Source organism: Chlorocebus sabaeus, chromosome 13 (genome assembly GCF_047675955.1).
Source record: "Chlorocebus sabaeus isolate Y175 chromosome 13, mChlSab1.0.hap1, whole genome shotgun sequence".
In the NCBI taxonomy this organism is placed as follows: Eukaryota; Metazoa; Chordata; class Mammalia; order Primates; family Cercopithecidae; genus Chlorocebus; species Chlorocebus sabaeus.
In genome coordinates this window covers 27,373,061-27,383,962 of record NC_132916.1, presented here as the reverse complement: position 1 = coordinate 27,383,962, position 10,902 = coordinate 27,373,061, and positions in this window count along the sequence as shown.

Sequence of the window (10,902 nt, the reverse complement as noted above, 5' to 3'; positions counted from 1 at the left end):
GATTACACAAGGGCATGAATATCTGGAGGCAGAGATCTTTGAGAAGCATCAGTTGTTGTCTGGCACAGATGTTTAAAATCTTATTTAGACAAATTTGTCTGAACATAATGTTATTATTTATGACTTTGACAGGAAAAAAGTGTTTGTGGCTTGTTAAAAATACTTCACTATGCATACAATAGTGTTTGGAATGTAATAAACACTCATTATTTGTTAAATAAATGCATTAATAAGTAGATATACTATTAAAAATACTTGATATGTTTTAATTGCCTTTGTGTCTTATATGATAGAATTCAAAGATGCCCATAAATCCCCAGACCATCCTGTGTCCATGCCACTTGCCATGTAACATACCTCCCTCTATCACAAGGTGTACTTTGTATTTCCACACAGCAAATCTAGGCTTTTCTGATTTGCTTTTCCAAATGTAATGGAGTGTGGCAGCAGTGACAGTACTAGCTCTGAGCTAGGGGCTAAAGAGGTTTTGTATGAATCTACACTGCCTTTGAGCTCTACTGCTACCGTATGAACAAGCCTGACCCAACATGCTGAAAAATGATAAACCACGTGAAAAAGACACAATCTCAAATATCAGATCTATCCAATCAGAAACATCTCACTTCTATACAGAGTGGCAGATCCCTGGTGATCAATAAGTGATTAAACACTTAACTGTACCCAGCCAACACCATCAGGATGAACTGAGTCTGGCTTAAACTGTGGAACGATAGAATTGTGACATGAATACATGTTTATTGTTTTGAAGTGGTTAATTACAGAACAAAATCTAAATAATATAATGCATGAATATTTTTAATCTTTAAAATTTTTGTTTTGAACTAATTATAGACTTACAGAAACATAATACTGAATGTTTCTGCATATTTATCATTCAGTTTTTGCAATTTAATTAGTGGAAGGGCTTTTCTGAGTTATTTGTCTTTGCTAGTAAGTTTTAAGTTTATTATATTGTGATTACAGACATTTGATACAATATTTCAGTTTATAAAATTTATTATTCATATATGTGCATAATACAGTTATAAATATAGATACCTACACATATGTGTATACTATGATAGTGATTACATTGCTTAAATTTTATTTCCTAATGTATTTTTGTCCACCCACTTAATTTGTCTTGTCCTAAGAGGAATGTATTTAAGTTCGCATCCTTAGTATATTTATATCTATTTCTCTTTTCATACCCTACAATTTTTGCTTAATAAATATGTTTTCTATGTTATTTCATGCATACATATTCATCAATGTTATATATTCATATGACCTATAGATTTTAGCAGTAAAATGTACCTTGTTTAAATGTTTCTGATTTTGAATTTTACCATGTCTGATAAAAAGATATTATTCCTGCTCTTTTGCATTAATTTTTATGGGAAACATTAGTCCATCCCTTAATTTTTACCTTTCTAAATAATTCTGTTTTACATATGTCTATAGTGTATACTATATATTTGGGTTTTGTTTTAGGAGCAAAACTGAACTTATTTTTGTTTAATAGGACAATTGAATCCACATATATCTCTTATTATGACTGTTATGTTTGGTCTCAATTCTGTCATAATATTTTACAATTATGTATATTTTGTTTTGTTTGCTATGTTTTTTTTTTCTTTCCATGTGTATACCTTGATACGTATTTTTAAATGTTAGCTTTAAGAAAGGTTTATGTCATTATTCTACTATGAATTTTTGAGTGTATATTTTATTTAATGTCCTTTCAAGTCTCATTTACTTAATAGTTTTATTATTAATTCATAACAGGTTTCATTTTTTCTTATTGTACTTATGTACTTATTGACTATACAATGGTAGCTTTATTGCTTTTCTTATTTCTTTCTCCCTTTTCCCCAATTTTTTTTAGTTGCATTATTTTTACCTTGTTACATTGTGACTTTATTACATTTGGACATTTTTCAAATTTGAAGAATTTTTCCAAAATTTCTGAATGTAATAAAGTCACAGTGTAACAAAGTTAAAATAATGCAATGAAAACGACATTTTAATATACATATGTACTTTAAAATATTCACCATCAGTTCTTTTTTTGGAGTTTTGTTCATTGTTTGGTTAGATAAAACTCATCTAGGAGATTGCTCAGGAAGGGCTGATTGGTGCACAATTTCAAACATTATGTATGCCAAAAACTTTTTGTCTATAGTCTTGATATTTGAAATTCAGCTTGGCTAGACTTATCAAAGGTTTAATAACTGGTTCTGGTGGAACTTTTAATAACTTAATATTAAATGGTAATTGCTATCTTTGGCTGCTAATCAGACAAATTTTTTTTTCTTTTTTACTAAATTTTAATTTTTATTCTTTAGAATAATTTCATGTTTTTACTTCTATTTTCACTTAGAGGTATATGTACAAGTTTCTGATATAGGTGAATTACATGTCATGGGGTTTGGTATACATATTGTTTTGTCACCCATGTAGTAAACATGGTACTGATAGGTAGATTTTCAATTCTTTTTCTCCTACCAACCTCAAATAGTCCATGATGTCTGTTGTTCCCTTCTTCGTGTCAAGTTTTACTCAATATTTAGCTCCCACTTATAAGTAAGAACATGTAGTGTTTTGTTTTGTATTCCTGAATTAGTTTTCTTAGGATTATGGCTTCCAACTCCATCCATGTTGTTGCAAAGAATGTGATCTCATGCTGTTTTATGGCTGTGTGATATTCCATGGTGCATACATACCACATTTTCTTTATCCATTCTACTATTGATGGGCATTTAGCTTTATCTGTGTCTTTGCTATAGTGAATAATTCTGCAATGAATATACACATGCGTGTGTCTTTGTGTTAGAACAATTTATATTCCTTTGGGCATATACCTAATAATAAGATTACTAAGTCAAGTGGTACTTACATTTTAAGTTCTTTGAGAAATCTCCACATTGCTTTCCATAAGGGCTGAACTAATTACATTCCCACCAGCAATGTATAAGCATACCCTTTCCTCTGCAACCTTGCCAGCATCTGTTATATTTTGACTTTATAGTAAAAGCCATTCTGACTGGTATGAGATGGTATCTCATTGTGGTTTTGATTTGTATTTATTTAATGATTGGTGATGTGGAGTATTTGTTTAGGTTTGTTGGCCACCTGTATGTTTTCTCTACCTAAGTGTCTGTTCATTCCCTTTGCCCACTTTTTAATGGAGTTGTTTGTTTTTTGTTTGTTAATTTGCTTAAATTCCTTGTATATTTTGGATATTAGTCTTTTGCTGGATGCATGGTTTGCAAATCACACATAAATAGAGGAAGATTTCAACACCCCACTGAGAGTATTAGACATATCCTCAATGCAGAAAACTAACAATGATATTTGAAACCCAAACTCAACATTTGAGTAAATGGGTTTACCAGTCAACTATAGAACTCTCCACCCCAAAAACAAAAGAATATACATTTTTCACATCTGCATATGGCACATACTCTAAAATCAACCACACATTTGGCCATGAAACAATTCTCAGCAAATTAAAAATAAAAAGTAAAAAAAGTATACACACGAAAACACACTCTCAGACCACAGAACAATAAAAAATAGAAACCAGTACTAAGAAAATCACTCAAAACTATACAATTACATAGAAATTAAACAATCTGTTCCTAAATGATTTTTTTATTAAACAATGAAATTAAGGCAAGAAATTAAGATATTCTTTGAAACTAGTGAGCACAAACATACAGCATACCACAATCAATGGTGAAAAGCAGTGTTAAGAGGAAAGTTTACAGTGCTAAACACCCACATCAAAAAGTTAGAAAGATCTCAAATTAACAACCTGACATCACACATAGAGTAACTAGAGTAAAAAGAGCAAACTAAACCCCAAGCCAGCAGGAGACAAAAAATAACAAAAATCAGAGCTGAACTAAAACAAACTATGACACAAAAATCTATACAAAAGGTCAATGAATCCAGAAGTTTGTTCTTTGAAGGAATAATACAGAAAGAAAAGATCCAAATAAATATAACAAGAAATGACAAAAGAGACATTGCCACTAACTCTACAGCAAACCCTCAAAGACTGCTAAGAATACCTCTACGCACACAACCTGGAAGAAATGCATAAATTCCTGGAAGCACACAACCTCTCAGGATTAAACTAGGAAGAAATTGAATCCCTGAATAGACCAATAATGACTTCTAAAATTAAGTCAGTAATAAAAACTCTGCTTGCCATAAAAACCCAGGACCTGACAGACTCAGAGCCAAGTTCTATTAGATGAACAAACAAGAACTGGCACCATTCTTACTAAAATTATTTCAAAAAATTGAGGAAGATGGACTCCTCCCAAACTCATTCTATGAGGCCAGCATCATACTTATACTAAAATCTAGCAGTGACACAACAAAAAAGGAAAAGTTTGGCCAATATTCTTGATGAACATTGATGCAAAAGTTCTCAACAAAATATTAGCAAACCAAATCCATCAGCTCATCAAGAAGCTAATCCATGACAATCAAGTAGGCTTTATCCCTGGACTACAAGGTTGGTTCAACATAAGCAAATCAAAAAATGTGATTCATCACACAAACAGATTAAAAAACAAAAAATCACATAATCATCTCAATAGATTCAGAAAAGGCTTTTGATAAAACTCAACATCCTTTCATGTTAAAAACATTCGACAAACTAGGCATTGAAGAATCATACCTCAAAATAATAAGAGCTGTCTCTGACAAACCCATGGCCAATATCATACTGAATGGGCAATAGCTGAAAACATTCCTCTTGCGAACCAGAACACAACAAAGATGCCTACTCTCACCACTCCTATTCAGCATAGTACTGGAAGTCCTAGCCAGAGCAATCAGGCAAGAGAAAGAAATAAAATGCATCCAAATAAGATGAGAGAAAAATCAAGCTATCTCGTTTGCAGACAATGTGGTGTATATCTAGAAAACCCCATATTATCTGCTCAAAAGCTCTTTGATCTGATAAACAACTTCAACAAAGTTGCAAGATACAAAATCAATGTACAAAAAAACAGTTGGATTAATATACACAAATAACATCAAAGCTAAGAGCCAAATCAAGAATTCAATCACATTCACAATACCCACAAAAAGAATAAAATACCCAGGAACACAGCTAATCAGGGAGGTGAAAGATCTCCACAATGAGAATTACAAAATACTGCTCCAAGAAATCAGCGATGACAGAAACAAATGGAATAAAATAATCCATACTCATAGGTAAGAAGATTCAATATCATTAAAATGGCCATACTGCCCAAAGCAATTTACAGATTTAATTTAAATTTAACAATTTGAAATTCACATGTCATTGTTCATTGAATTAGAAACAATTTCATTGTTCACACAATTAGAAACAGAAGTATTTTAAAATTCATGTGGAACCAAAAAAAGCTCAAACAGTCAAGACAATATGAAACAAACCAAAGCTGGAGTTATGACATTACTTGACTTCAAACTACACCACAAGGCTACAACAAGAAAAACAGCATGGTATTGGTACAAAAACAGAACCATAGACTGGTGGAAAACAGTAGAGAGCCCAGAAATAAAGCTGCATACCTACAACGACCTGATTTTCAACAAAGTGGACAAAAACAAGCATTAGGGAAAAGACTCCCTATTCAATAAATGATGCTGGCATAACTGGCTAGTTATATGCAGAAGATACTACAACATATACAAAAATCAACTCAAAGTGGATAAAGACTTAAATGTAAAACATAAAACTATAAAAGCCCTCAAAGATGACCTAGGAAACACCATTCTGGACATAACCCCTCGTAAAGATTTAATGACAAAGATGCCAAAAGCAAGTGCAACAAAAACAAAAAATTGACAAATTGAACCTAATTAAACTAAACAGCTTCTGTATAGCAAAATAAACTATTGGAATGAAAAGACAATCTGCAGAATGGGGAAAAAAATTCTTTTTTAAAAATACAAAAACAATTTAAAAAATCAAGGTAAAGTATGGAAAATGACAATATCAGTAATCTGTTGATAGCCATGTGAAGTCTCCATAAAGCCTGATTCCCAGGCTAAACTATTACCAAATAATCTGTCCCTTTAATACACAATTTCATAACACATATATGAAAACTCTTCAAATCCATATGCATTTTCAAATATTTTACCTAAAATTTCATGTATAATTTAAGAGCATTTAAACATGTGTTGTAGAAATTAGGGAGAGGGGGATCTGACAAAATAAAAATATACATAAGAAAATCTGTCTATACTAAAATACCTTGTACAAGATAAGAGTAAAATAAATATAGGAGATGGTATTTTATTTTCTTTAAAGATGAAACACTTTAGGTCAAATAAGTCATGAATATATGGAAAGGTAATTTTCAGTCTATCTTTCTTTGTTTTCCCTCTTTGTACATAGAAATAATTACAGGAAATATTTCACTTTATTTCTAGCATTTCTAAAGGAACAACAATGTAGCAAATGTTACGATGAATAACAATTGACTGTCAACCTTATTGTTTAGATAACAGCTGAGCAGGTACTGTATCCATAGTGGGTGCCTCATATTAATATCAAATAATTCTTAACATGCAATGACTCAGGCTCTTTTCTTGATTTTTCTATTGTTTTCTACCAAAATAATTGAGAGATATTGGCTTTCCAGCATAAAATTTCCTTATCTTACATATTGACAATTTGCACCCTATAATCTTTTGCTCACCTGACACAGACAGGAGGCAGGGAAATACTGGGTAGAAAAGGGTGGGGTCCCTGGTGAGGGTTCTGACATCAAGCCTGGACCCACAGCCCTAAATGAGAACTTTTGATCCCCAACTTCCCACCAGAATGTTGCCTTTTGACCGGGCCTGCCACTCTCCCTATCCTGTACCCACTAAAACCCCGAGCTCCACTGGCAGAGGAGTAGAATGGCATGGTAGAGAAGGACAGAAGAGAGAACCATCTGAATGTCAAGAGAAGAGGTAGCTGGACATCAGACACTATTGTTGGAGAGGAGATCAGCCAGGGATGGCCAAACTACAGGGGAAGACCATCTTCTCACTCCATCCCCTTTCCGTCTCCCCATCCCACTGAGAGCCACTTCTACTGCCCAACTAAATCTCCACATTCACTATCATTCAAATCTATGTGACCTCATTCCTCTTGGGCATTGAACAAGAATTTGGTACACACTGGGTGCAGGAACCCATGCTGCCTCTTGTAAGGTGTTGAGCATGGTGACCCAATAAAGGAGCCACCCCTGTTGCAAGTTCTGCAAAGGGTCCAAGGAAACTATCTTGTTTCACTATGAAGACCAAATTGACCATATCTGTAGGCCATATGTGGTTTATAGTCCATAAATCTATGGTTTTTGAGAACATTTCAGCAAGGAGGAAATAGTGAAAATAAAATCCTAAAAAGAGCAACCCAGAGTTAACACACAAATAGGTTAGAATGAGCAAATATCATTTCACATGGGAGATAAGAAATATAATGTCTTATGTACAAAATATTTATCATACAAAATGCTTTACAGAATTTGTTTCATTTAATACAAATAGCATATAGTTCAATGTTTTACCTCCATCTTTTATAGCAAGTTAACTGAAACTTAAAAAGCTAAGTAACATGACTGTTTTAGGTAAGGTTACCCAGGAGGAGATTCTGAAGAAAGATATTTTCATGCAAGTTATTTATTTGGTAAGTAATCTCGTAAAGCACCGGTGGGAATGCAAAGTGAGACAAGGAAAGGAAGAAAGTCAATACAGAGCGGCTTAATGAACAGATTACATACGTGTACAATAGGATAGATGATGTTGACTCTAACATGCCTCAAAATTGATCCACCCTGACCCTATTCTCCCAAAAATAAAAGAAGTGGGCTACATGTCCACCATACCCGCTTGCCATTGGTTAAAGACTACCCTCAAGAATATTAGTTGCCTGGTGCTTCTGACATGGCTCATGCTATTGCTGGAAAAATTCTATGGCCAGAGATCGTCCTCAGGTATTAGGTAGTAGGAGCTTGCAGAATAAATTTATAGACATGTATGGATCCCCTGAGTATCAAGGGGTAGTGGGCTTCCAATCACATCTGCTACACTCAACCAAATTAGCATAAGCATTTAAGCAAGGGATGGGAACAAAACCAGGAGATGGAATGAGTGAAGCAGACAAAGAAATGTAAGATTATAGGTAAAAGCTGGAATATTATGGTATTATAGAATTCAAGTGTAGGTAGAATGGAATATTTATACAAATTAATGGGATCAAATATATTATCTATTAATTGATAAAATGCATTATATTATTTTGGGAGAAACTATCAACAGTTCAAACTGGCTAGACTCATGTTAGAATTTGCAATCATGTTGGGGGTTAGGTTTGAGCAGATGAATTTTAGAGGGAACATAAACTTCAGAATACAGAAATAGGCTTTGAAAGCAGAGTCTGGTTGTACATCATTAACTAGCACAGAAAGGAATAACCCCTGCCGAATAGCAAGACACTTGCTAATTGTGCACTCACTGGAAGCAAGAGGTAATATTCACACAGAATGTACAGAAAGTCACAATATGGAAAACGAATCAAAGTTCAGAACCCTTAAAAATATTCACATTGTCTGCTATTTTGTCCACCCTCTGCCGCTTAAAAAGTATGTAATATACTTTTTTCTACTGTATAAACCTAGCTAAATATTTACTTTCCTGAGTTTCGACTTGGTGTGTCCATTAGAAGAATCTTTTAATATAAAATAACAAAACTTTGTCTCAAGTCTTGGCTGCATGACCCATGAGAAAAGTATCTAAAAGAACACTAGATCCGTCAGAGAGATAACTGTTGCTTAGAAGCACATATCGGAGTGCCACTTTAGAAAAGAAAGATATATTGATGTGTAGAGTTAGATTTCCCAGAGAAGCAGTTTACACCATGCTCCGCAAAGTATTTATCTGGCAGTCAATAAATGACACTGATGATGGTGATCTGTTGGACTTACAAGAGTACCTGAAGGAACTATCACGCCTGACTGATAAGCTGAGAAAAAGCAGTGAGAAATAGAATTGGGAACACGAGAGCACTACTTGATAAATTGCCCAAAGCTCAGAGTCCATGAAAAAAGATTGAAGTTTCTACTGAGGACTGATTAAATGGTGATGCCAAATAATATTGAAATTTCCAATTTTGGCCAAATACCAAATAGATGTTGCTTGATGAACACTAAATATGTTGCTTTTCAAAATTCTTACCCTTATTCAGGAAATAGTCAAACAGAAAAACCTACCAAAGGCAAATCCCACTTTAATATAAAATGTACCAACACAAAATGACCCAAATCACTACACATTAACGTACCGCATTTTAATATACAAAATATTCCAGTAAAATGTTTTGGGATTGATGACAGCAAATGAAAAAGAAAAATAGAAAACTAAAAACTAAGATTATTAGAAGAATTGAAAATGATAATAAATTAAGATTGATGGTAAATATGTACTAGGGAGGAAAGTATGACTTACTGTTTTACTCTGTGCATTTGCTGTATGGGACACCCACAGGTATACTACCCTCCTTGTTGCAAGGCCCCATTGGCCTGCAACTCAGGGCTACCTTAAACTCAGCAGGCTCAATGGAAAGAAAGAGGATAATTCTCACAAAGCCAAATCACACAGAACTTCAGTAGGAAAAAGAAAGTGAAATAAGTTCAAGATAAAGCAAAGAGCTCAGGGAACAGAGTTGAGAAGAGTTTCATCTATAAATAAAAGCGGCAATGCTACATTGGACCAATTTATTTTGAAGACACTATTCTTTGATGATTGCCTATACAGCAGCTCCTAGTTTTGACTCCTAATGGATTCACCAAGCATTCTTTTGCACTTATTCTCTTCTCTGTTTAATGCTGAATTTCAAGTTGCTGGATAACCTAGGGGAGCTTATTGTCATGGATACAGTTAGAAGTGATTGTTAAAATAGACTCTGAAATGTTTATTTTTCTAAGTATTCATTTGGCATACTTGTTTACAGTTATTTTTTCTTTTCAATTTGCTCATATAGTACCATTTCAGCTCTCCTTTCCTCTTTGGTTTTTAACCCTTATACCAAACCAGAGGTTTAGCTATTATAACTGAAATTTCTGCACTTAAAATGAATGCTGTAAGTACTACCCCTAACATTAGTCACATTCATTGTTATAAGACACTTATCTCAGTTTAGATTAACATTGACCTTAGATTTAACAAGGTAATAGAAAATGATTATCAATAGCTATATCAAATCAAGAAAAAGAATACATCATGAAAAACATTAACTATTTTTAATGTTTTATTACTATGTTGAATTGCATTGATTCTGTGAATGCAGGGTTCAGTAGCAAGATTAAAGCAATAGCAGTAGGAATATTTCAAATATGTTGACAGACACAACCTCAAGGTAAACTCTCTTCATTTCCCCATGTTTGTTGAGCTTTAGAAATACAAGAGCAAGAAGTACAAGTATAATTGGTTAGCATAGTACCAAAGTCTTTCAGAACTTGAGAAATGTGCTTCATCACTTACTGTTACTAACACTAATGATAATAAAATATACTCAGCATATAAATAAAATACACTCAGCATATCTTTTGAAAAAATATCCACTCCTAAATAATTCTTAGAGTCTATGACATCACAATTCTGTGAAAGAGAATATGTGCAACTATATCTGTAATACAGATAAAAATAAATTTTCCAAGACCTCATGTTAACATATATAAAGTTTGAAATTAGATTCTTGCCCACTGTTTTGCTTTCTGCAATAACTGTATTCAAACAACACACTTGGTTTAAATTAGTTGGTAAAAATCATCTTATTATACCATTCAGAACCTGGCACAACAGGCACTGTTATACATACTACAGGAATAGATATTTGAT